The sequence below is a fragment of the Agelaius tricolor genome, unplaced genomic scaffold, assembly GCF_023055355.1.
Source record: "Agelaius tricolor isolate 1412-34295 unplaced genomic scaffold, bAgeTri1.0.p SCAF_3, whole genome shotgun sequence".
NCBI classification, from domain to species: Eukaryota; Metazoa; Chordata; class Aves; order Passeriformes; family Icteridae; genus Agelaius; species Agelaius tricolor.
The window spans coordinates 6393269-6412603 of record NW_027269263.1 but is presented as its reverse complement, the minus strand read 5'-3'; the positions used below and the strand labels follow the sequence as shown (position 1 = coordinate 6412603).

At 42.9% G+C, this 19335-nt stretch overlaps 1 protein-coding gene across 2 annotated transcripts in view; it reads right to left on the bottom strand.

Moving 5' to 3' along the window:
• Positions 1–19335, bottom strand: part of ETV6 (ETS variant transcription factor 6) — a 127249-nt gene that overhangs the window by 64703 nt on the left and 43211 nt on the right. The gene's annotated exons all lie outside the window — the stretch shown is intronic.

The following is a 19335-nucleotide window of genomic DNA, read 5'->3' as shown; positions in this document are numbered from 1 at the left end:
AGCCCAGCTTCATAATTTCCAACAGAAATACAGGCTACATGGAGGGACAGAGCTCCAGATAAGGCCCTAAAACATCATCTGCAAGAGTAAGGGAAGTAAGATGCATCCAACCTCACCTCTCCAGCCTTTCCTTTGTCCTCAAAGACCTTGCATTGGTTTTCCACAGCTATTCCTATGACAGGAGTAATTGCCTACAATTTATTTAAATTTCATCATGGCTAGTTTTTAGCTGATTAGAGAAATCCCTACTGACCCACTATTTCCAGAAGTAAAATGTAAGACTTCCCCCTTCTGCCACACCAGCAAGAATGTCTACCAGGAATCTCTGAGCTTTCCACGTGGAAGCAGGAACAATACCTTTATAGAGATCAGTCATGATTTTCATGTCCCTGTTCTACCACATTTCCTTCCAGGACTCTTTTGATATCAAGCCAAGAACAAGCAGTGTGTGCATTTAAAGCAATAAAAAACCAGCACAAATTAAGTGTCCTCCCACCCACATTTTACTGGAACTCACTATCATGAAGCTGAACAGTGATTGGATTGGCACCTGATTAACAATGCAAGCCTGTTACACACAAAACCTTGGTGAAACTGTTTTATTTTATAAGCAATTCATCACTGTGCTCTCACTCAGATTTCCTCCTGGCATGGCTATAGCTGCCACCATTACAGGATGCCACCTGGATTTTATTTCTGAGTAGATTAGAAGTAATTCTGTGTAGTTTTTGCTCAGAAAGGTGACAGAAATGAGCACCATGTTGTCTGGGGGAAGATAAGATAATGGGAGCTCACAGTTTGGAAAAGAGGGATGACAACCCCACAGCTGCTTGAGGCTGTGTCAAGCACACAAAGAGAGAAGGGCACATCACCCCAGTCTAAGCAGGAGACAGGCAATATAGAAAGTCCAATGACATTTCTTTAGCTGGAGATTCGCTGATACATTAGCAAGGACAAAAAGAAGTGCAGCTTAGGCAAACAGAATGTAGTCTATTGATTCTAATCATTTATTTAATGCTATCAAGAGGTGGTGACAACATAAAGTTATGAGCCCAGTGTTTATCCACTTTGGGGTCCTTTGTACCTGACTTCTGAGCCATGTGAACCACTTTTTCAAGTTTTTCTTAACATAGGCCAAAAACTTGCTTTAAAAAATACAAACAGAACCTCAAATACTTTCACTGTCACGTAACTAACTCCATCATATGCATTTTTAAGAAAAATTTCCCAAAAACTACAGCACTTATTATAAAATCATGTAGTGCTCTGCCAGTGATTTTAGTTTCAAAACTCCAAAGGAACTCAGTAAGCAATGGAGAGGAATAAGACCTCCTTGGAACAACAAGGCACATAATGCACATCAATTCTGGGGAGTTCTGCAAAGAATTAAAACAGCTTTAATTGCCAGCCAAATAGGAGGCAGGGAATAAAGGCTTTCTCTCCAGGGAGAAAAGAAAATCCTGATACCACACTTGTATCAGTGCATGGCAATCACTTTGTGGAACTAGGTGCTGTGGGCAGAATCATCCATCAAGTTTACAGACAACACAGTTGAGACAAAGAAAGGTAACATGAAACTCTGACTTGTTTGTTCCCCTTACCCCTGTGTCATCTGAAATTATATCCTCCATCTGCAGGTACCACGTATCTGGCAACCCCAGCAGCCTGATCAAAGCTCTTCACCCAGCCCAGCTGAGCTCACAGCTATGGGCATCCCTTGGGGCACAGACACCCCCAAGCACTCGCCTTCCCTTCTCCACAGATCATCACAGGGCAGAGCAGGGAAATGCTATGAGCTGGTTGGTGCCTACTGAAAACAGCTTGAGCTCTCTGGCCATGCCCTCCCTCCATTGTGTCTTGACCAGGATGGAGCAAAGGTCCTTTTTTTCCTCTTATTTAACAGGAAACAGTTATCTGCAACACTTCCTCCCAGATATTTTCATAACCCCACCAAGACATTCCTTACAGGCACTGACTTAAACTTTGAGGATATCCCAAATTTCTCCTTGCCACAACTGCATCAGCAGCACTGGCACCCAGCTCTGAGGGCAGCCCTGTGCCACTTCTGTGACTTCCACCCAGGGCACTCCCCCTGCCAGCCAGCACAGCAGGGCTTAAACCAGAGCTGACTGCTCCATGGAGGAAGGAACACATTTAACAAACATTCCCCAACCTCATGCCCCTGTGCCTGGTGGTTTAGAGGGGGCTGCAAAAGACAGATGACAGTGAAGCAAATAGCAGGGGAAGAGGAAAGGAGGGGGAAAGGGGACCTACAGGGAGGAAGGCTGGGGGGAAGGATATGGTCTACTATGGAGAATCCTGTCAGGATGCAATTTATTTTCATTCTGTGCAGGAGTATAATGGTGCACCGCCTGAGCTCTCTCAATAGCTGTTTTGAAGCGAACCAGGGCTGGTATGTCTTTAATTTATCATTTCATTATGAAACGGTTTCCCTTCCAAGAAGCCTTCAAGTCAGGAAGCTCTGTCTGCCCACACAGGAAATTCCTTTGCAGCAACTTCCCCAAAAAGGAAATTTCCCTCAGAAGTGAGCCCAGCTCATGCCTTTGAGCAGAGCTGTTTGAAGAGGCTGTGGCATGCGAGCCCCGCAAACAGCCCTGCCTGCACTGGGATCTGCAGCTCTGCCCTCCAGCTCCCCTCTCCCCAGGGACAGCCAGGAGGGCTCTCAGGGCACAAGGCACTGGTTTTTTACCAGAAAAAAATATCTTGAGAGAGGCACAGGACACACAGAGCTGCAAAAGAGCAGAGGAAGAGGAGGGGGAGCTGTAGAAAAGCTTTGCAAACTATTGTAATCGCCCACTTGAAAATCAGGGGGAAAATTCTCTGGCCTATCTCAGATCTCTTCCGATGGCATGTCAGAGACTGCACTCTGTCCCTTACATGTACCGTGGGTTTCATTTAACGAGCTTGAAAACAAAGGAGAAGGGAGGGGAGGATATACAGCGGGAAGGGGGAGAACCACACTTACAAAAATGAATCTCACAGACATCTTGTGAATCACTAAGTGGGAGAGAGCCAAGAACATCCAGGCCAGAGTGAATAACGACATACGGTATTTTATGAAGCACCTTAGCAAAGGGGATACAGATCAGAAGCACCACCAGTCTTCCAGCTAGTTTGCAATTTACCCTTTTAAATCACAAATAATACTGAATAATTTTTTTAAATGACTACGCCCAGAAACCCAAACTGTTGTTTGGGGCAAGAGAGAAAGCAGAACTGAAATTCATGTTAACATTTACACGGATGTGAGACAGGGCCATAAAAAGGGCCACAGGTCAAACTGGATCTTGGACTGAACAACAGCAGAAAAACAAAAGCAATCCTTTGAGGGTGTATGGGAGAAACAAATGCCAGGGACAACAGAATTGCATATGGGGGTGACTACAATTCGCTGGAGACTTATACGCTATGGAGAGAGGCTCTCCACATTCTTCCCAGTTTCAACTTCAAAATTTGTTTTTCAATCACTTGGAGCAAACCTGGTCCCTAAAGCTGAAGCTCCAGGAGGTGGCTGCCTGCCCTTCCCTCCCATTCCCCCCCTTCCCAGATAGCTTTGCCCTGTTCCCTCGCCAACTAATTTACATGACTTTTTTTTTCCCTCTCTTGCTGCCCTTGGCATTACATTCATCGATCGAGTCAGCTGTTGTGTAAAAGAGACTTTTGTCAGAATTGCTTAAAGGCAAATCCCCTCACTTATCTTTTTTTCTGTGGCCTCTAGCTGATGAGTTAGTTATCACCTAAAAGAGCCCTCTGGCGTAGCATATGCGTACTGAATATATATCTGCTTGGATGGCATCCACACTACTGTCAAATCACTGGAGATGGTTATGACATGGGGAAAAATATAAAAACTACCATACTAGGAAAGATCCCCAACCCATCTACCCAAACATCTACAGCAGCTGATGTATAAGCAAAAAGTGAAAGGAACAAGGAAACATGAAGCAATCTCTGCTGTAACATATATTACTTATCTCAGCCTCTGGTAATCTGTGTTTTAAGGAATTCATGAGCTGTGGTTGCATGCAGGCCACTGTTTCCATACTGACCACATGGCCTATCCCTCTGCACAGGTTTATCTGGTTCCTTTTAGAGATCCATTCACACTTTCAGCCCTGCAAACATCTTCCTGCAATGATTTCTTTCATGTAGTGATGCATCCCCATTCTTGTTTCTTTTAGACATGTTGCCCAATGACTTATCTTGGATCTCTGCATTTGCTGCTCTGTCAGGAACTGTGAATAATCATTTCCTGGTCACCTTCTCCATACCAAGTATGATTTCATAGCCACATTATAACTTTCTCCCTGCAAACCTATTCACTTAGAAAACGACCTTTTCTTTAAACTGCAGGGTCCTATTGCCCCTCCCATTTCCTAGGAAGAGGAGGACTGGGGAAGTAGTCTGTTCTAACTAAGTTCCCTAGCACAAAAATGACCATGTGGATGAGACCACCACACCCATAGCGGGTCAGAGTTTGAATAAATACAAAGCATTAAGATACCTCCCAAAGAATTCATGAGCTTTAACAAGCTTCTGTCAGAACTTCAATTGTGGAAAAATTGTGGAACCTATGCACAGTTGCTATACATACTGGAGTCTGGTGACTGATTTTTGACAAATTTTTGACCAAGATTTTGACAAATCTTTGCTTAATCTACAGTCAAGGGACATTCACAGGTATTACTGTAAAACCACATGAAAATGTCATGACCTACTCACATCAATAATTGTTTTCTGCTGAACAACCACAACACCCTTCTGAATGAGATTTCCTTGTACTGTGGTCCCATATGAAAAACTGAGGAAAAATTATCAAAATAAGGATAGTTTACTTTCATCCCAATTCTGAATGAAATTAACTGAACAGTTAATTTAGTAGATGACCATAACTTCAAGTTGTAATGACATGCAGGGCATTTTATTCCTACTGAAAATGTCCCTGCTCTTCTTGACCACTGTCAGGATCTATTGAATGAAACTGTCATGATGCTCAAATTATTTAAAGCATACATGTAATTTATAGCTGACCAAGAGACATGTTTTGTAAAGCAAACGATAATTTTACAGCCTTTCTGTTGTAGATGTTATATGGACTTATAAAACTGTGCAGTGAAAATGCTTCAGAGTGGGGTCAAGTCATTTCAAGACAAAATTATCAGTGTAAGCTACCTTTATTCACAATAGGTTAGAACACTCTGATTATTTCAGCTTCCAAACTTGTGCCAAGACTATTTGTGGATTAGACTTCATATTAGTACTCCTCAGGAAGTGGCCTATGGAGCGCACGCAGTAAGAAAGCATTGAAAACAGCTGACTGAGCCCCATCTACAATTTTAAGCCAACTTGGAGATTTCACACATATACTGCTGACTCTGTACACTTGAACCAGTAAAAACAGACTGAAAGACCCCTTCCAACCTAAGCCTCTGGACTCAAACACAGCCTAACCCTCTTGTGTCTGCTGGTTGCTGCTGAGATGTGGGGAGGGCAGCAATTCTGAGCCTGCTTAGAAACTCCTGTGACACAAAAGACACCTTCTATCATCTTCTGCACCCATTTTTTGTTTCATCATAGGCAGTAATTTTACAACTCTGCCTAAAAGAAATGGTTGTAATGCATCCTAGGTGTTAATTAGTTTCAAAAGGAAAAGGAAAAGTTACAGTCTCTCTGCATAAAACCTAAGTATTTGAGCAAGTCTTCTTTCCACAGGATCTAAATATGTACATGCACATGGAGATACATGTGTCAGACTAAAAAAAAAAAAATCAGAATTTCTCAGCTTTAAAATAAATTTTGATTGTTAACTCTTGTCTGAGTTCCAGTGGAGGTTTTGTGTGCACATGTTCTCAGTGCAAATGTGGAGTACCAGAAAGGCCATGCGTGAGAAGCTGTGCTCTGAGGGTTATTTGGGACTAGGTATATTCTCCCAGAACTCTCACAAGAAAATTATAATTATGCAGAACTCACCATAACACTACAGATCCAACCAATTTAAAAGACATCTGGATTTACTTCTGGGTGTTCTGTTGAACTGAATCAGCGCCAAACCTTGTGAGATTCAGCCATTGCTATTGCACACACTGATAATGGTGTGGCAGGAGGCCAGCAGCAAATACTGACTCCTTTAACAGCCCAGCTGCTCCAGGTCTGCCCATCACAAACACAGCTCAGCTCACTGTCACTGTTACCTCTGCTGTCACTCCCAGTTCCTCTGCCTGTTTTTCATTCTGCATGATTTTAAAACTGAGAGAGGGTGTAAAAACTGAAGATCTATAATGTTTTAGCTCTTACAGACATTAAGTACTATCCCTTGTTTCTATTTTGCTGAGCTCCAAGGCTTCAAATCCTGCACTAAACCTGCTGCATGTGACCAGTTCACCACTACTCCACACCACACACTGCATCCCTGAGAACATAAAGTGGAAGTAGAGAATGACTCCTGTGAGTTGGTTATGCTCACTTTCAACAAGCAAAAAACCACCAAGCAAGCTGTACAGCAGTGATGAAACAAGCCCATGTATTTAATAACAACATTTGTCACCACTGCCTATTAGTATTTAAAGAGCAGTAAAAGAAACCAAACCTCTAATAAAAAGAACAAGGTGCTTTGAACAATTACACACCCTGCAACACAGTAATGACTACCCAGAGTAATGAAGCTAAAAGCCCAGAGGTAGTAAGACTACTAAGGAACTTTCCAGGGAAGCAAGATACAAAGAAGTACAACACAGAAAAATAACAAAAAAAAAAGGGAACAAAGAAGTATTTTGTACAGAGGGTTTTTCTGACAGAACGCCTTCACTGAATCATGGAGAGGAAGCGAAAGCCAGCAAAGAAGTTAAAAATTGAAGGAGACAGGTTGCTTGGAAGAAATCAGAACAAAAGAGAGAGTAGGAAGGAGGAACTTATACACATAAAGGGAGATTTCCCCTAGTAGGAAATACACAAGGACCCACTCAAGTGGCAGAACTGAAATGAGTAACTGGTTTGTGGACCAGCAGGAACTGGGGCTACTTCCTTCTGCACTACCGAGAAGGAGGAAGTACAAAGGGAGAAATTCTCAGTATTGCACAAACCAAACAGGCACAGTCATTCTTTCATCTCTTCCCCCAAACACTGGCCAAGCAAGTAGAAGCACAGCACAAGCTTACAAATTTACTCACACACACACACAGTTCTAGATAAAACTGTGGGAATTGCTGGAGACAGTGAGACAACTCCTGTTCATTTCATCAAGTCCAGTAGGTCACTTTTCACACCTATTGAGCTGGCTCAACCCCAACATTTTCACCCAGGACTTGTGCAATTTTGTTCCTGAGGGTCAAGCCCTGGTTATGCTTTCTGAACCCTCCTCCTTTAGCACCACCACTCCTGTTGCTGGTGTCCAGGGTGGCCAAACCCTGCGCTCTGGAGCCTGCACAGAGGGAGGGTATAAATATCACAGAATCTCTCTGCTGGCTTGAGTTGATAGAAACGTTCTTTAAAGCTCAGCATCAAAGGATTCACTTTATAAGCTGCAAGCCTTGGTTCTTGTGCCAGCAGCGAGTTCTCCCCATAATTAATTAATGCCGTATTAATTGTGCATGTTCCACGGGCCTGTTGAGGAGGTGTGGCAAGGCCTGCACACGCAGATCAACCTTGCTGCTGCAGCCAAGAGAGGAGCACAGGAGACGGGAGGTAAAACCCCTCTGGGTGCCTACAGAGGAGCACAGTGTAAAGCAAAGTGCTCAGGGGCTGTGGAGGGGCACGTGCTGAGCCCTGCCATGTCACTGCAGCCAGCAAGGAGCAAGAGGGCACGGGGGAATGAATCTGCCACCAGCTGCACCCTTGTGCAATCTGCTCGGCTCCGGGCCAGCCATGAGCCAGCGGCCAAGAGGAGAAGCCCAGGGCAGCTGAGTGCCCTCGCTCACGGGCAGGGTTTGGCCACAAGTCACAAGATCCTGTGAAATGGCTGGAAGGAGAAAGAGGGAGGAGGAAAAGGGGGAATATTCCACCTAATCTCTGTTGCGTTGATCCCCAGCTCTCTGAGGACATGGCAGCGTGGCCCTGCAGGGGCTTTGGCCATGGTTCGAGCAGTGCTGTACATCCAGCCCAGCACATCCACCTCACCACCCCTGGGAAAATCAGGGAATGCTCAGCACAGGAACAAGTGGGAAAGGGGATAACTCAGCTGCCAACACCCCCAGTGACAACACCCATCCTCAGCTGTGCCTCAGGATTTTGCTGGAGACCCCCATTCATCACAGGACATGCCAGCCTGCACACACCCTTCCCTGCTGCAGCACAGAAACCAGGGACTGACTAAGGTCCAAGTGCTGCTCAGGATGGTTTACAAAGCACTCATCCTCTATACAACTCTCAAGGCAGTGGACATGTATGTATTTTCAGCTGTAATCAAAATAACTGCTATGGTTAGCTTGAAATCTAACCTGCAAAGACATTTTCACATTAGCTCTTACAGTAAATTTATTCATCTCTATAAATTTTTGTGGGGGTAAATAATTATTTGTTACTCTGAAGGTACTGCATGTTTGGTCTTTGCTTTTTAAAGAACAAAAAGAAGCAGGACTGGTAAGGGAAAATTTTAGCAGAAGTCCAAAGTAAAAGGTATGAAATTAAAAATACATGAAACAACTGTAAAAAGGGGGAAGATAATGCAGAAAATTCAGAAGGTTTATAAACTAACTGCACAGAATTGTCTCAGCAAGTTACTTTTAGAAAAAAGGAATTTCAGTCTAACCATGCATTTGCTACAGCATATCCACAGCAAATGTGAAAGAAATGCAGTTGAAGATCACACTACTTATTCTGAGATGACAAAGCACCGTAACAAACTATACATAGAGAAGCTCTGAAATATAGGCACAAAGCAAAAGCATAAAGAATTCTGCACAAAGCAGGTAATACTTTCCCTTCACGAGGGAGGCAAAATGCAATTTATGTTTACCATATAAAAAGGTGGGGTTTTTTTCACAGTGTTGTGAGAAGGATGAATAGAAATAAAGAGACATCTAAACTTTATAAAATTAAATCTATAAATGCAGCTTAAAAACTTTACTTATCTGGAAAGCAAATGGGTGCCAAACCTAAGACTTTTATTGTACACTGTCCCTTTCTTTCAGTAGTTTGAAATAAAAGCTAAACAGATCTCCCTACATTTTTTAAAAATAAAAAGGAAGCTATTTATAGCTGCATTTATTGGAGCTGTTTCCTTATCAGGAAGTACGTAGCTGGGAATTACTATCTGCCTGCATCGGAAATTCTTTCAGGGATACAAAAACCCAAAAAGGAAATTTCCCTTCAAAAATATTCTGTTGGGGGTTTTTTTTGCTGCTGGTGGGCATTTTAAAATAAAATGTCAGTGCTCTAACCAGCTCACAGCCCATTTGGGATGTTTATTCTGCAAACAAGAAGCTTTAAGACACTTGAGGGAAACATGAAGAAAAAATGCTCCTAGAGAACTTGAAGAGGGAGAATGCTGAGAACATAGTATGAAAATAACCCTTTTTATCAGGATGCTGAGACAGTGCAAATTCATTACCAGTGCTACAGGATCCACTTCTGAAATCAGTGTGTTTCTAAAGTTCCCAGCCCCTCCTGACAACTTCTGTGGCTCAGTTCATATGTTTCCCCTGCACCCTCAGGGCAGGAGTGGTACAGAGTCCAAAATTCAGTGAAACTACCACTCTTCCTCAGAGAGGGGATGGAAAAAGCCCATACAGGGGTAGCACACCCTCCTGCACCTCACAGCACCAGGTCAGGGCAGAGGCCATGCAGGACATGGGGAGAACAATGCTTTCCTGCAGGGCAGGTTCAGGTTCTCATAGCCCATGGGATCCAGGGCTACAAACAGCTCTGGACTTGGGATACTGAATCTCCAGCTACAAAGAGCCCCACAGTAAACTCTCAGAGTGGAAAACTTCTACTGTCTCCAAAGCAACCCCCATAACCAAGAATTTCCCTTTATCCTTTATCCTTCCTCTCCATTGCCTACAGAACAGCCCATACTGTGCCGTAAGGCTCCAGAAGCAGAAAGAACATTTTGGTTAATGATTGGAGACGTTAATTTAATTTTTACTTGTCATGGTATAATTTAACATTTTCATTTTCTGGTCTGTATAATTGCCACAGAGCTACCTGACCATGCTGCCAGTGCAGAGCAGACACTTTTTTTACAGTGGGATACAAAAGTATAGGGAGATCAAAACCAGACAGGCAGATGGAGTAAATAAAGTAGGGTGCTTCAGGCTATTCCTGGGGTATGACTTCCATGCATAAAAACTCATGAGGAAAGATTTGGAGTTAAGCAAGTTTCCTAATGCTCTGACTCTCAAAAGCTAATCAGTGGTGATTGTTTATTAACTCCCAACATCACCAACCATATGCCTATTAAATCTATAACTAACTCATAACTTCTTGAACAAGGATCACTGCTACATTAATAGGACCATGCTAGTCCTGCACAAAACATTTTACATGAGAAGTGAGCACATTCAAATGTATTCATCCCATAAAAGTGCACAAGCATTCCACAAGGCTGGAATGCCTGATGCATTAAGAGCTCCACCCTCCCAAGAATCTCTGGAGAATGGTACTGCAAAGAGGCTCTTAGCTGAGGTGTTGGGACTGGGCCTCCAAATCTGGATGGAATCATTTTACCAAAAATGTCTCCAACAAACTCAAGAATCATTTAGCCCTTCTGCTCCAGCAGTAAAACGAGGAGTTCTAAAAATGGCATAAAACCCCATTTAATGGATATTTTACCAAGCTGTATTTGTTAAGCACCCGAAGGAGTGCCAGCACCAGAGAGGAAAGACATAAAAGTACAGCAGAAAGAAATCCAGCTTCTCATAAAGGGCATCAAATAATCCTTTTCTTTCTCTGTGTGTATACACATGACCTATCACATTAATTCCTGGGACCTCAAAGCTACAGCAGCTTTCTCCTTAGACACTGCATGTCCCTCTCAGTGCTGGACAGAGCTGTTCTCTCCCAAGAGGCAGCAGCAGCTCATCTCTGTTAAAAGATCATGATGCTATGCTGTTTCTGCAGGGCTTTTTACCACACTTGTGTTTTGCTGCAAGGCTCTCACCACACAATGGTTTCTTATTGTGGAGTTGTTAGTCATGGCTTACACGCAGTTTCTCTTCTGTGTTTTCTCTTCTTGTACGGCTGTTTATGAATGCTGCATTCTTTGCATTCATTTTATTTCTTACAAAAATAATTTTTTAAAAAGAGCCTGGAAGCACTTATAACATAATACAAATGAAAAATCAAACAGACATTTGGGATGGAAAGAGAAAAGCAAGCTAATTTTAGGTACACTGATCGTGACAATGTCCCTTTAAGACAAAGCTAAAAATGCTTCAAACCCAGCAATACCATAAATGTCCTGCTGCTTCTGCTTCTTATTCCTCTCCACACTTTCCAGGGGAATTCCACAAGGGATCAAGCTTGAATCCCATATTAAAGTGACATGGTTCCTTTCCCCTCTGAATAGAGGTGAATGTGTATTTTGGAGATTTAAAACCCTACAGTGAAGCTCTCCAAAAGGGTAACAGACTGGCTCAGCACCACTGGGACTCCCACCCACACTGCCAGCTTTCCAGATCCTGAAGCACAGGTCTCTTTGACCTCCCACATTAGGACTGCTTTGCAAGCTCCCACTGAGGCAGGAAGGCTCTTACACCTCCCCATGCTTCCACTGGGAATGGTCAGAGCAGGAAACTGCTGTTAACTCTGGGCAACAACCAGGCACGTTGGGAAAAATAAACCACTTGATTCTAGAAACTCTCAAGGAGCAGAAAGCAGCTCACAGCAAGTGAGCTTCCTTTACAAGTTTTTTCACGCTTAACCTGGATGCTTCTGCCATAGCCACCAGGCAGCAGTACAGAGTGAATAGATTTAGGCTATCTATTAGTAAATAGATTTATTTAGTGAATAGATTTAGGCTGTTTACAAAAGTGACAAGTGAAGGGGCCCTGTGTCACCTCAGTGCAAACCCAGTGACAAAGGGGTTAATTTCTTACAGGTGATGAACAAAGACCATGCCAGAAAAATGCAAAGCAGGATCTTCGTGATCCAAAGGCCACAGTTTTCCCAGTGGAATCAGGAATGGTGTTTCACTCTTCCCAGTGCAACACAGTCCATATAAAACATTAGCATTTATGTTCACAGAGTGACCAGGCTGGAGGAGACCTTCAAGATCATCGAGTCCAACCCAGCCCTGACACCTCAATTAAACCCTGGCACCCAGTGCCATATCCAGTTTGTTTTTAAACACACCCAGGGATGGTGACTCCACCACCTTCCCGGGCAGACCATTCCAGAACTTTATCACTCTTTGTATAGAAAACTTTTTCCTAATATCCAACCTATATTTCCCTTGATGCAGCTTGAGACTGTGTCCTATGGTTCTGTCAGTGCTGCCTGGAGAAAGAGACCAACCCCCAGCTGCCTACAGCCACCTTTCAGGGAGTTGTGGAGAGTGATAAGGTCACTCCTGAGTCTCCTTTGCTCCAGGCTAAACACCCCCAGCTCCCTCAGCCATTCCTCACAGGGTTTCTGTTCCAAGCCCCTCTCCAGCCTCGTTGCCCCCTCTGGATGTACTCAAAATCTCAATCTCCTCCCCAGCCATGGCACAAGAGTGACTCAGACAGGGCTTCCCACCCATCCAAGTTTGGATGATCTCTTTTTGGCTGGCCAGAGATTGACAGTAAGAAACCCCTGGGATGCAGGGTGGAGCAGATGAGTTCAATTCAGGTGAGCACCAGAGGGTGCCTGTGGAACAGCCTGCCTTAGGTTAGAGGCACGATCAGTACCTCCCCAGCTCAGGCTCTGCATCCTGTTTGCCCAGCAAATGGGCACAGCTCAGAGTGCTGAAGGAGCTTTGCTGGGGTTCACCAAAGTAAGGGGCTCTGAGGCTGACAGGATGGCTGGCTGGGATTTCCACACTCCACTCAGCCTGCCAGTAGATCATTAACAGTTATAAACTGAAAGACCAGGAGGCACTGCTGGATGGACCCTCTCTGAATAGCTCACAATAAAATGTGCAAGAAGAGCCCATGGCAGAAGACAAAGATGTAACATCAAATACTGCAATTAGGTGTTAGCAAGCAGTGCCATTGCCAGGCTTAATTTTTTCTCTTTTTTTGTCATGGGTTGGCATTGGATACATGTACGGTGAAAAGCAGATTAAGAGAAAAGGCAAGGGCAGTAAGAGCAAAGAACAAGGCTTAAGTGGCCATAATGTTAGAGAAGAGCAAAGAGAGGTCCAGGAGAAGCCAATAATTTGAGAAAGAGGCCAGCCCAGGTCCCACGAAAATCAGTGGGAATTTAACCACTCATTTCAGCAGGACCAGGATTAGTCTCAGCCACTAATTTGACATTCTGGCCACCTCTCCCAGTCCCTTTGTCATATGAAGCTTTTATTTTATTTTCCCTGTATGTGCGTCAGTCAGTTTTGTTCCACAAAGATCCTTCCAAAGCAAATATTTTCATTGCTTGCTGCTCTAAATGTGGCTTAGGGTAAAGGGCTTTTTTTCCCATCTCACTGCATACTTTCAGTTCAGTGCATTGAATATTCTAGTAACTAAACAACAATATGCTTAATGCTTCAAAGTGGCTTTCCAGCTGCTAGCCAAAATTGTAGAATAATTAACAGGTGCCAAAGGATTAATAAAAGGAGTAGCATAATTAATAGACACTATACAGAAAAAAAATGAATCCCTGGCAATCCTGAGTGTTGTTGTTTCCTCCACCTTCTCTTAATTGTTTCCTGCATTCCTTTAATAAGAAAAAAAAAAAGAAAACTAGTGCCCTTAAAACACAAATGATACATATGATACATATGAGCAACAATGCATGATCAGCAGAAAGAAACTGGCAACAAACTGCCTTCAGGTCTAATAAATGCCTTAGTTTAAAGAAACTGCCCAACTACCTGTCCTACCCTGCTACTCATGCCCACACAGAACTTTATTGCACTATTTGGTACAGCTAAGGTCACAAAGTTACCAAACCAATACAGAAGCACTGCACTAGTTCCCACCAAATCAGAGTATCCAATAATAATACAAATAGCCATGCAGAAAGATTCCTATGAAACACTCACTAAAAACTTAAAGGCCTTTAATATAATCTTTGCAGAAAACTAAACAAATTTCTTTTCTGTTCTTAACGAGGGAAGTAGAACAGACCATAATAACACGGGACAGAGAGATACTAAAATAAAAAATTGATCTCACTGGCTGTATGTGACCAGGCCTGCATTCTATGAAGTTTATCCAAATCAGCTGTGACCTGGAACTTATCACACACTGGAAAACCAAAGACCAGAACCCACACCTACAGTGGAAACAAAAAGCACTCAGGTGATTTTACAAACAGTTCTTTAGCTTTCCCTACCACCACTAGACCCCAAACGTGAGTGGAGTCAAGACAACACTGCAGTCCCAAAGTACAATTCTCCCCTATGAGGAGATGCATGTACTGTGACATCTCAAGGGTATCACTGCACTCTGAACATTAGTGCAGACTGTTGGGGGTTCAGAAAGAAGGCAACAGCAAGAAAAATTAGTTGTTGCCAAGAAGAATTGCTTTGTGTGCACAGAAAAGTATATGCAGTGTCTTACTATGACAATGGGCTGCAGGCATGTGAAGGATGCCAACACTAAGGAGAGAAGAGTAATTAGTTCAGAGGAACAAATGAACTTGTTTTTATGTTTGTATCAAGAGAAAACTCTGAAATCTTTGCCCATGAGATCACTCTTCCTAAACAAACACACACATGTTCCCAAGAGAAGATGCCCTTCAGAGATAAAAATCAAACTGTACAAATCAACATAAGCATGCAAGGGGGAATGATGTTGCACAGGACCAGAGCATGCAACAAATCCTTTCTCAGCACTGGGATTTCTTCTGTCTCTCTTTTTGAAGAAGTTTTATATTGAAGGAAACAAAAGAAAACCATGAAGCCTGTAGCACACATTTACAGTTGCTGTTTCAGCAGGCAAACCACCTTATTTTAATCTTGTGTATTACAAAAAAGGAAAAAAAGCTGTTTTCTCCATAATTCAGAGCCTATTAATAGACACAGAAAAGGGTTCTCATATCCATCTCTTACATGCTGTATCCTCTATCCTGTTCTAAGAGCTGTTTATTACAAGGTATTGGCCATAGCATAAAATAAGTAGCTAATAACATTTTACCAGATGAGACAAAGAATAAAATGAAATTTAAAAAAACACAGACTCCCACCACAAAACCCCAATTACCCTCTCTGTGGCAAAATGGAGTGTTTCCCCAGAAATAAGGGGGATGTAAATAGTTCCAGAGGACTTCCACCTATTTCTACATTTTTCATTATCACAATACCTGGGCAGTTTCAGAACAGAATTATACAGAAATAATACAGTTTCTGTATTATTTTTCAAAACATTTAAGAGTCTTTGCACTCATGGGGTTTTTTTCATTTTCATTTTTCATTTATGAACAAGGTGTCCAAGGTCCCAGAAGGCACCAAGGGCAGCACCTTGTGTGTGAGCTGAACTTGCTTCTCTTCAATTCCCGGTAAAAAATACCAAAAAATTTTCCAAACACTCCTTCTATCTGACACTAGTGTAGGCTAGTGGAGATCATTCATATATGCTGCAAAGAGATCATGTATGTCTGCATGGCAGACACACCAAGGACAAAGAGCATCTGTTTTCTGACTACATACCTGAAGTGCAGGAAAGGATATTCCCCAGCTCTCCACTGGTATTTTGTTAACAATGCCCCCAATATCTGTTCCTGGTGGATGTCAGGCAGACAAGTATGTTTAAAAGTATGGGTCAGAAGTCCCTTACAGAGAAGTGCAGCACCAAAGAAAGGTGTTTTATCCAGAAATGATTCTTACTATCCCAGAGATTTAAAGTTAAGACTGATTACACTGCATTTCTATACAATAGGCTAGCTGGGGAGAAAGCAGCTACTTAGAATATGAAAGGTTCTGTGAGAAGGGGAAAGGGCCTTCACATCACTCCCAGAAAAAGGTGTTTGTCTATATAATTTTAGCTCTGTTGACTAAAGAGAAGGATGCTTGTAGCAAAGAGAGGTCCACCCTTCCAAACTGCACTTCTTTTTCCAGTCTCTGGATGAAATCAGCACAGCCTACCTGAGGCTCATTTGCTCACTAAGCAGTGACAAGTAATTTATCACACCAAAGGAAAACTGCTTTACTTATTGTTCTACTGCTTTTGCTTGGTGCTTTCAGAGTGATCTGGAACATTAGAAACAGTGACATTTCTTATCAGAAGGCATAAAACTGCCTGAATCCAGAGAGTGTTCTTCATGTTCCATGTGAAACATTTGTCTCTAGGTCTCTCTTTGGGTCACCTGCACCTATGGCACAGTAGATGAAGAGGTGTGGGGTGGGACTGAACCCTGCCCTGGTGTTGCTGAACACCATCAGAACGTCCTGGAAACAGGAGTGCAGGCCTGACAACCTATTGGCTCTGGAGGAATTTACCACATCTCCCTGTTCTACTGCAATGAGGGAGGCCTGAAAGAAGTTATTAAGTTCCACATAAACAAAAAAAAACAACTGTAGGGATGGAACATAACAAAAACTCAGACCTAGAAAATCCTTGGACTTTGCAAATCTAAACCCAACCTTTACACACAGCCTGAACTAGAAATTAGTTACTTTGCCTGACTTCTGAGGCAGGTGGGTTTAAGATCAAAGCTGCTCCTCAGACACATCTCTAAAAATAAACAAATAAACAAAAAATAAATGAGAGGAGTCCATGCAGGAACTGAGAAACCCTATATTAATACCTCTTAAAACCTCATGCCACGAAATCCCAAAGGAGCTGAGTTATTTCTATACACAGTATTAGCAAGACTACTGGAATATCATCTTCACTTCTGTTGTCTTCAGTTTAAGAAGGATGTCTGAAGTGGTAGTTGGTTCACAGAGGTGACATAAACAGAAATTGAAATCTGAAAGCTTAACAGAAGACTGATAGCCTTAAGAACCTCTCCCTCCTCTACAGTTTAGTCAAGAAAAGGTTAAGAAGTGACAATTTAAAAGCACCTATATCAGGAGGAGTCTTTTGACAATATTTAGCAGGAAAGGCGATAATGAGATCTAATAGTTGGAAACTGAAGCTGACTAATTCAAACTATAAATAGGACACTTAAAAAAAAAGCAAATAAGGAGATAATTAAGCATTAAAAGAACATCTAGAGACCTTATATCCTCCTCATCACTTAAGTTTTTTACACGAAGAGCAGAAATCTCTCTGCACATGCTGTAGCTCAGTTACTGGACCTAAACACAGCAGTTACTGCATGAAGTTTTGTAACAAAAGATACACCAGAGATTGTTTTAGAAATTCACAATGGCTGCTCCTGGCCTAGCTATGAAGCTATGTACCTACAGAGTGGTTTTAACAGTGTTTGGGTGGTCTGTTGATTGATAACAATGTTTTGTGTCAATACTGACTGCACACTGAGCTACAAAATACTACACTGCCATTGACTACAATTAGTAAGGCTATGTAAATGTGTTCATGTTGTTTATGACCTCAGACACTAACTTTATGGAAGGCTATTTCACAGATATTTCATGATTAATCATCTGTGCTTTTACACTGCAACAAGTCAGACTGGTGTGGAAATACTAAAGGGAAAGAAGCCTTGCAAGTTTAAAAATGTGCCAACCAAAAGAACAGAAAAACCAAAACAAGAGTCAAGGTGAAAGGTTGGATCACATTCTAAAAATACTGTGAAAGAAGTCTTCACTGAGAGGAAGCTGCATAAATTCAACACTGCAGCATGCTGGCTGGATGGGAAGGAAGCAGTACAGCATGTACCACCACTGTCAGCATCAGGAGTCTCTGCCTCCCTGCCTTATGCATCTGCCAGACACAGTGGGTAGGACAATAATAACTGGAAACCCAGCTGTGACCCTGGCTGTGCAGTGGACAGACAGTGGTTTCCACAGCAGAAGTAAACAGCACCAAGTATTGCAGTGAGTTAAAAACCCACAAGATCTGAGGATGAAAGCACCTGGGAAGAAACCCCCAAGATCTGGGGAGTAACAGTATGGAAAAGAACTGCTGGAGAAAAACTGCTTCTGTGTTGGGTTTTTATTGTGCCTACTTTGGGCAAAGCATAGAAATGCCTGTGAGTGTGGCAGCCAAGCCCTCCCTGGGCGAGGGGAACAGCTGAGCAGCCACACACACGTGCAGCCAGGCCTGGGAGCTCATGGATGCTCAGGCAGGGACCAGACACAGTCAGAAACGCTGCAGCAGCAGCTCCCATTCCCACCAGGAAGCACAGAAAACTGGGCCACACAGGACATGTGACACAGCATGGGAACGAGTGACCTTGGGGCAGAGTAACTCATGGCCAGCAAGGGAGCGAGCACAGGACTAGAGAAATGCTTTAAACACAGTTTGCATCCAGAAAAGGAGTGTGTGTGGAAGACAGCTGAAGACAGGAATGACAGTGTCTTGTGACAAACATGGACTTCTCCCTCTTCCCCCCCATAAAGTCCCAAACCCATTTGTGAGAGGGCAAAGCACAAAGTTTTGTTTGCTCCTGTCCCTCTTGTTCATTGTTGCTTAAGTACCCCAGGAATGTAACGCCTGACAAAAGTTTACTTAAAACATCTTTATTTCCATCAGAACTGCTTCCCCTCCAAAAAGGAAAATTCCACTCTTCTTGTCCCCATCCTAATTCACCTCTCACTGACCAACAGTCCTTGGCCTTTCCTATTTGTCAAACATTAAATCATCTCAGCAAGGAAGTACCTGGCTCTGATCTTGCCCTCAGCTCCAGTTTTTGTTCCAATGTGAGTGATATGTCCTTCCTCCTTTGCAGCATCCTTTTGTGCACAGCTAAGCTCACTCCTCCTCCTTTCCCACTGCCTCTGGCAGCAATCATGCTCTACACTAGAGAGCCTGGGCATCACAAGTATTTGAGACCCCTCAGAACCTGAAAATAGCCACAGCACAAGCGCATTCCACTTGCCACAGCTGGTGAAACTCTGACCTTGTGATGCAGAATGTAACTGAGCAATTCCAATAAAGTGGAAGGAAACATAGCACTTCCTGTCAGAATAAACCCTCCATATTTGTGCCTGTCACAAAAAACAGGCCAAATGCTTGACAAGGAGTGCAGGAGATGGGAGGGGAGTTCAGCATGCTGTATTTAAGAGTAATTTTCTTCAGTTAAAAACAACAGCCAGGAAAAGCAAACCAGCTTATTAAAACAACAACAAAAAAGTATAAAGCCAGGGACTTCCCTGCTCTCTTCCATAAA